The 7,460-nt window shown below is 40.3% G+C and overlaps 1 pseudogene; it reads left to right on the top strand.

Moving 5' to 3' along the window:
* The first annotated feature begins 1,113 nt into the window (after nt 1-1,113).
* Nucleotides 1,114-6,358, top strand: LOC117545395 (annotated as a pseudogene).
* Nucleotides 6,359-7,460: the final 1,102 nt, after the last annotated feature.

Raw genomic sequence — 7,460 nt, 5'->3', positions numbered from 1 at the left:
GGGGATTACTCAAAAGTACACAGTAAAAGTACTTGATTGTACTTGTGGTAGTAGTCTAACAAGTAGTGAGTCCAACAGTATCACTTTTATTAAGGATGTATCGCTAAAAATCATTTTATCTCATCAAATATAGCAGAAGTTGCATGATTTTGTTCTCAGGAGGGGAATTTGCGAGTATTACCCAGAAAAAAGACAGTAAAAGTACTTCATTTTATTGTACTGAGTCAAACAGTGTTTTTTTTTTTAAGAACTCATGGTAAAAATCATTTGTATCGCATGAAGCAGAAAAAACATGCATTCTTTTACTCTTGCGTTAGTGCCGCTTCTCAGCGATTACCGTAAAGGCGCTATAAATCGCGCACTCAAAAAATGAAGAACTGCTCATTTGACCAAGCAAATTTGAGAGACGGCTGAGTTGACCGCAGTGGTCTGGGTAGAGTTCTTCAGAAGTGACGTGGCAACTCTACCGTGCAGTCAGATCGTGGCTGCTGTGACTTGTGATGTGAATTCTCCGGCCGAAGCTCCAAATAAACCATCAGTCGGTGACTCCCACTGCATTGCTACACAGAAGTTTCCCTTACAATGATCCAAAACAAGAGCATACTTGGCACACATAGCCGCGGGAAGTAGGGGTGCTGGGGGTGCTGCAGCACCCCCTGTTGGCGAGTGGTGTACATTTGAAAAACTGAGTGACCACCTAAATAAAAATGATTAAACTACATAAAATAGTTATGATTTTACTTAAAATAAAATTAGCTGTATACAGTAGCATATAATAGTCATAGTATATATTTGTATATATCAGGTGGCTTGAATTTATTTTCCAAATAAATAAAATCCGAGTCATCTAGGTCATAGGTCGTGGGAGAGTGACGTAATTGACGCGACACACACACTGCAGAGTGACAACTTTATAGAATGGCGCAAAAAAGGATTTTGGATTTTTTTCTCCAACAAACAACCCAATAAAAAGAGTGGACCACCAGCTACTCCTCAGCCCACCACCTCTACAACTAGAGTAATATGACACAGAAGAGACTGACACATCTGACTTTAATGCATGTCCATAGTAACATTTTGGACAATGTGGATGTATCTGCTCTAATGAGGGTCTTCATTAGTGCCACCCCAGGCTACATTTGGAGTTTTGTGAAGCCCCAACACAAGGTAAGACGATATTTTTCCTTTAATGCTGCTGCCGCTGTGCAGTGTTTTGCCTTGTCAATCAGTTAAAATTGAATTCATAGTTTTATTAATATTGTAAATAATATTTTCTGACTATTTGTAATGTTATGTAGGTTTGTAAGACCCATAGTTAGCATGTGGGCATGTGCAGCTGTTGCTAAGGTCTATAATGGTTTATTAAAGTTAAGGCGAGACACCCCAGGTGAATAGGGTAATTTCTCCAGTTAATTACCTACAATAAGGCAATAGTTTCTTATATTATAAGTTTTCTGAATATGCAAATGAGTCATTATCTCATTAAATTTGCGCATATTTTAACACATTTGAGGAACCGAAATCTGAACTTTGGATAAAGCCAGGTTCAAAATTATCGTTTCATTTTGTAGTCATATTAGCATCTAAGGTTTTCACAGAAGGGATTTTGGATATCTCTTTTTATCACTCCATAAATCAGAAAATACTGTCAACAGCCCTAAAATATCAATTTTCGCCATGTTTCTAGGTATAACATCTTATATAATTCAGGCTATGAATGATCTATGAACAAACCCTTCTGTAAAAGCCTTCATAATATTGATAGGAATATAACTGGAAGTTTTGGTGTCTCTACGTGCAACTGAAGTGGACATTTCGAACTCAGAGTAGGAGAAAAAACTCATTTTGAGAAAAGGACCTTTAAAGATTGCAGTGAGGCGCTAGCTAAACCCTCCTGTTCTTTGGATGACAGCTTGCTTATCGAAGCACTCCGTGAAGGTATTTCATGTTCGGGGTCATTTGTGTTTTGTATAACCTTGCTTCGTGCAAGTGACAATTGTTGTCGTCTTCTCTGTGAACGTTTTTTTTCGCCGTTCCTTTGCCATTTTGAGATTTACATTTCTAGCGGAAAGCTAACCAGGAAGTGTTTTAGCACATCACGTGACGCATCTGAACGAATCACGTTGTCAGAAGTTGACACCAGCCAATGAGATTTCGTTTCTTGGTTTAAGACCCTTTTGTACTTTCACGATTGGTTGCTGATACAAAGGAAATGACCATATTTGGATCTGATGAGATTGTGCAGGAGAGACTCAGCTTTCCAACGATGACATGGTGCAAACAGCGGTCGCGGGTACTTTATGTTACGTTAGAATGCTAACTTTTGGTGAATTTAGGAGAAATATACAGACGCAAATAGACCAACTATAGTAAAATGAACACTTAAATGTGTATTTTGTACGTTTTACTTCCAAAAGCCTGAAAGAAAACATGTTATGGAATCAAAATAGTACAACATCTCAAAATTGACCAGTGCATGAAAAACGATGTTTTTGCCTGCCGTGTCTCGCCTTTAACAAACAATGTATGCGGCTCGTATCGCTGACAGCTGGGCCCGGCTGGGCCTTTTTTTTTTAAGCCTCTCCCTCCTCACTTTTGGCAGCACCCCCTGAGCAAAATGACTTCCCGCGGCTATGTTGGCACATATCATATTTACACCTAGATTATGAAGATGTTGACTGGAAGGAATTACTTGACGAACCGCCAACAAAAATACCCACGCACCTCCCTCCCTGTCTGATACGTCATAACTCGGCAAGGACCAATAAACTGTTCAGGATTTGTTTCTGAATGCAGTTGCACTATAAATGATCGTATCCACTCCAAATGTAGATATTAGGAGAGTAGCTGCACACATGCTGAGGCTTCATTTGCTGTAATGCACACTTGAACTGCAAGTATCATTTTTTGAATTCCACTCATCACTAACCAAATGTATTATGTAAGTAAACAAGAATGACTGAACAGATGTATTTATATTTCTGTATTATCCACTACAGGTATCTTTTGATAATAGAAGAAACAACAAATCAGACAGGTGAGACTCCGTCTATAGTCAATAATAATTATTAACAACGAGATGCAGGGTAAATAACTCTTCTCTTTCTTTTCAGAATGCTTTTTCTTGCTATCTTCGCTGTTATTGCAGCCTCTGCTATAGCTTACCGTAAGTTTCCATGAGTACATTATCCTTCATGAATCAAATTTTATAAGGATAATTCATGTTCATAATATGTTTGTCTGTCTCCTTGTCGCAGCTGAGACTCAGAGCTATTCCTACTCCCCTCCTGCGGGGTCAGGGAGTGGCTCTCGGTTCAGTATAATTGGGGAGGGAAGAATCACAGCTGTACGAGTGTGGGAGTCGTCCTACATACAGGGTAAATGTTATAGATCATTCTTTTGGTAGGACTGAAGAGCATTTTTTAAATTACAAATAATGTAACACTGGGTAAAAGACACCATCAGATGTTATAGTTTTGATCCACTGGTTGCAGGTATTTATTGCAATAATATGACCACTAAACATTTGAAGTTCACTTATGAATTTGTTCCTGTTTAATTTAGTACCAGATCAAACCTGATAACATAAGGTACTTGTACTTTTGTAATTTAAAATGTAGTATTTTCCCATTTATGTTGCATATATTGTACTGCATCAATAACTAGCAACCATTGCAGATTTAGTTCAATGTTACAAAAAATAAAACAATTTTGTTAAAGGTTAGGCAACTCAGTAGAATGTAAAGTCATTCAAATAAGTCACACTTTTGCCAAGTGCCATATTGAAGTAATGCATCAATAACTAAAATACGATCAATGTTTATTTTATATTATATTTGTATGATTCTGAAATGGAACATGCTGCATAATGAGTTTTTTTACCTGTGCTACTTTAAGTATGTTTTGATGTCGATGCTTTCGTACTTTGAATGCAGGACTTTAAACTGAGCATTGTTACACTTCATTCATCAGCTTCCAGTTCTGCTACGGCTTCACCTGGTCTTCAGTTTCGGGTACGACATCCGGCCAGCTACAGGAGAGGGAATTGTCTGGCGGTGAAGCCATCATTCAGATTTCTGGGATGTACAGTCACTACGTGCAGTCAGTGGTGTTCGTAACTAGCAAGGGCCGCCATTTTGAAGCAGGCCAGCCCTCAGGCACTTCCTTCAACATGTATCCCAGCCACAAGGGTGCCGAGCTGGTCCTCATCAGTGGCACTGCCCATGGAGGAATCACCTCCATCGCAGCAATCTGGGGTCGAGTTGATACATCTGCTACTCACACTAATCACTGAGAAGTAGAGCTTGCCTGAGGAGATGCTACCATTTAACCAACAACTTGGCCAAACCTATGTATGAAAATTATGGTTTATTTCAGAATGTAATTCGTCTGTTCTGCGGTGCAACATTTTAACATCACAAATCTGCACATTTGCACTTTTCCTTGCTGAAGTGCTGTTCTTTATTTAGCTGGAAACATATTTTATAGTTAAATCTTTGTTCTGATGAATGTATGGGTTGAGAGAACTTGACTATTCCTACTTAACCTGTGACCCAATACACAATAGAAAAATAATAATTGACGATAGTGCTGTGGCCAGGGTTTTCAAACAACTGCATACTAAGAAGGCCAGTGGGCCAGACGGTATTTCGGCACTCCTGCTGAAAACGTTTGCAGACGAGCTCACCCCTGCCTGGAGTCCATTATTCCAGCTCTCTGCTGACTCGGGAAGCATCCCTCAAATATGGAAGAAGGCTGTCATCATACCAGTTGCAAAAAAAACATGCCCACATGACAACAACGACTTCAGACCAGTGGCTTTGACCTCAATAGTTATGAAGTCACTAGAACGGATTATTGTAGGGAACTTGCGAACTGAGGTGCAACACCTCTTGGACCCCTACCAGTTTGCGAACAGCGATGGTAGAGGTACAGATGATGCTTTGACCTCTACAACTCACTTTATTCTAAAACACCTGGAAAATCCTTTAGCTTATGCTAGATTAATGTTCATGGACTTTAGCTCAGCTTTTAATACTATTCTTCCCCAAATGATGTTAAAAAAGCTCAAACAGATGGATGTGAACCCTTACTTAATCAGATGGTATCACTCCTTCCTAACTGAAAGACAGCAGCAGGTGAAAGTAAACTCGACACACAGGTCATAAGCACAGGGGCACCACAAGGCTGCGTTAGCTCTCCTCTCTTCACACTCTACACAAATGAGTGTAGGAGTCAGCACACACACAACCACATTATAAAGTTTTCTGATGACATAGCCATACTTAGTCTAGAGACTCAGACATTTCTATATATAAACTTGAGATTGAAGAGGTCGTGAAGTGGTGTGAGGCGCACAACCTGGTGTTAAATGTTAAAAAACAAACAAAGGAAATGATCTTTGACCCATAGTCAGTAGGTGATCACAGCCCGTCCTTATCAACAGGGAGGGAGTTGAGCAGGTTACACGTTTTAAATATTTGGGGATTTATTTTGATGCTCAGTTAGGCTGGGCCCATCAGGTGGATCAGGTATGCTCAAAGATAAGCCAGCGCCTGCATTTTCTGCGTCGGCTCAGGGTTCATGGAGTGGATAAATGTATCATGTTAATGTTCTACAGGGCAGAAATTGAGTCTATTATTCGTTATGGCATCACAACATGGTTTGGTAACTTGTCAGTTAAATCTAAATCACAACTCCAGAGCTTGATAAAAAGGGCTGGAAAAATAATTGGCATGCTTCCACCATCCTCTCTTCAGGGGATATTTGAGGAGATGGTGAGAAAGCAAGGCCGTAAAATCACATGCGACCCCAAACACATCCTGTATAGAGAGTTTGAGTTGCTGCCCTCGAGGGCAGAAGGTATAGATTACCAAACTGTAAATTGAACAGGTATAAGTTTTCCTTTATTCCACTGTCAATCAAGCTGCTGAACAGTCAGAAACAATTGTGATTATGCTGTGTTAGGAGTTGTTGGGAGGTGCAATGTTTACAGTGTAGTTTGTGCAATCGAGAAGGTTAAATAGGGGAAGTGCATTATGTGTAAATAGGTATGGACACAATAGGGATATGTGCAATTTGACGGACACTATGCATAGGTGCAATAGGGAAAGTGCAATATTGATTTGTGTATGAATACAATAGGGAAAAGTGCAATATTTGATTATGTATGAATGCAATAGGGAAAGTGCAATTTGATTATGTATGTACAATAGGGAAAGTTCTGTACCTGTATGTTTCTTGTTTGTTTCTTTGCCATGTGATATGTAATCTCTGTTCTGTATCTATGATTGATTGACCTGAATGTTTTATGTGTATTATCTCGATGCCCAAGACAAATTTCTCCTAAGGGAGACAATAAAGCTCTATCTTATCTTATCTTATGGGTATCTCCCACACTTATCATTGATAAGACTCTGATCAGGGACTTCCACGATCGTCGTCCTGATCAGCCTGGGCCATCAGGAGTCGTCCCTAGATGGGGGGTATACTGTTGTGTCTCATCAAATGTGTTAGTTATGTTTATGTCTGTCATTTTCATGTTTTCTCACGTCTGGTCATGTCTGTTTATTTAGGTTCTTCATCTCTAGTCAGTCTCTGTGTTTATTGCATGTCTTGTTTTCCATTTCCTGTTTTATTTTGTACTTACCTCTTGTCTTTCATTTCAGGCCCTGTTTCTTCCTCCCCTTGTGTATTTTTCCCGCCATCATCAGTGTCTGCCCCGCCCCTGATTGTTTCCACCTGTTCCCACTCACCTCATGTTTAAATAGTCCTGTCTCTCCCCTGTCCTGTGTCAGTTTGTCTTGTTTCTTTCTCCGAATGGTGGTGCCAAGCCTCAGCTCAGAAATTATCGCTTTTACTCATGTCAGGTTTTGTTTATTTTGTTAATTTTGTCTTAAGTTTTTCTTAAATTCTATTTTTGTAATGCCTAGTTTTTTCCTCCTTGTGAGAGCCTTTTGTTATTTCCAGTACCTACTCTGTTAAGAGGGATTACCTGATCTGTGACATTTTAATTTTTTTACATTCAAGACTTTGTCTCTGGGTCGTGCATTTAGGTTCATCAGTTTGAGTCGAGATCTTGACAGAACAAACTGACCAAAAATTTACCCAGCCGACCCAAAAGCGCTCCAGACTGCATTGTTTGCCCAAGGCAGTTTAATTCACCAGCATCAAGAGCAGCTAACAGCTATTGGGCTGTTAGCTGCTGTAAGAGGTGTGTCGGACCGCCAGGAGGGTTTTCAGACCGCCGTAACCGCACAGGTCAATCAGCTGGCGACACAGCTTCAACAGATCCTCACCCGTCTAGAGACTCCAGATGTGCCGACGGCACCACCTCCCGTAGATCCTGCAGCTGGCCAGGCCGAGGTTTGCTCAGCATTTGTTCCATTTCGGTTGGCATCACCAGAGAGGTTTTCCGGGGAGTCTGAAAACTGCAGAACGTTCCTGGTCCAGTGTGATCT

The sequence above is a fragment of the Gymnodraco acuticeps genome, unplaced genomic scaffold (assembly GCF_902827175.1).
Source record: "Gymnodraco acuticeps unplaced genomic scaffold, fGymAcu1.1, whole genome shotgun sequence".
Taxonomy (NCBI): domain Eukaryota; kingdom Metazoa; phylum Chordata; class Actinopteri; order Perciformes; family Bathydraconidae; genus Gymnodraco; species Gymnodraco acuticeps.
This window is presented reverse-complemented; position numbering and strand designations above follow the sequence as displayed.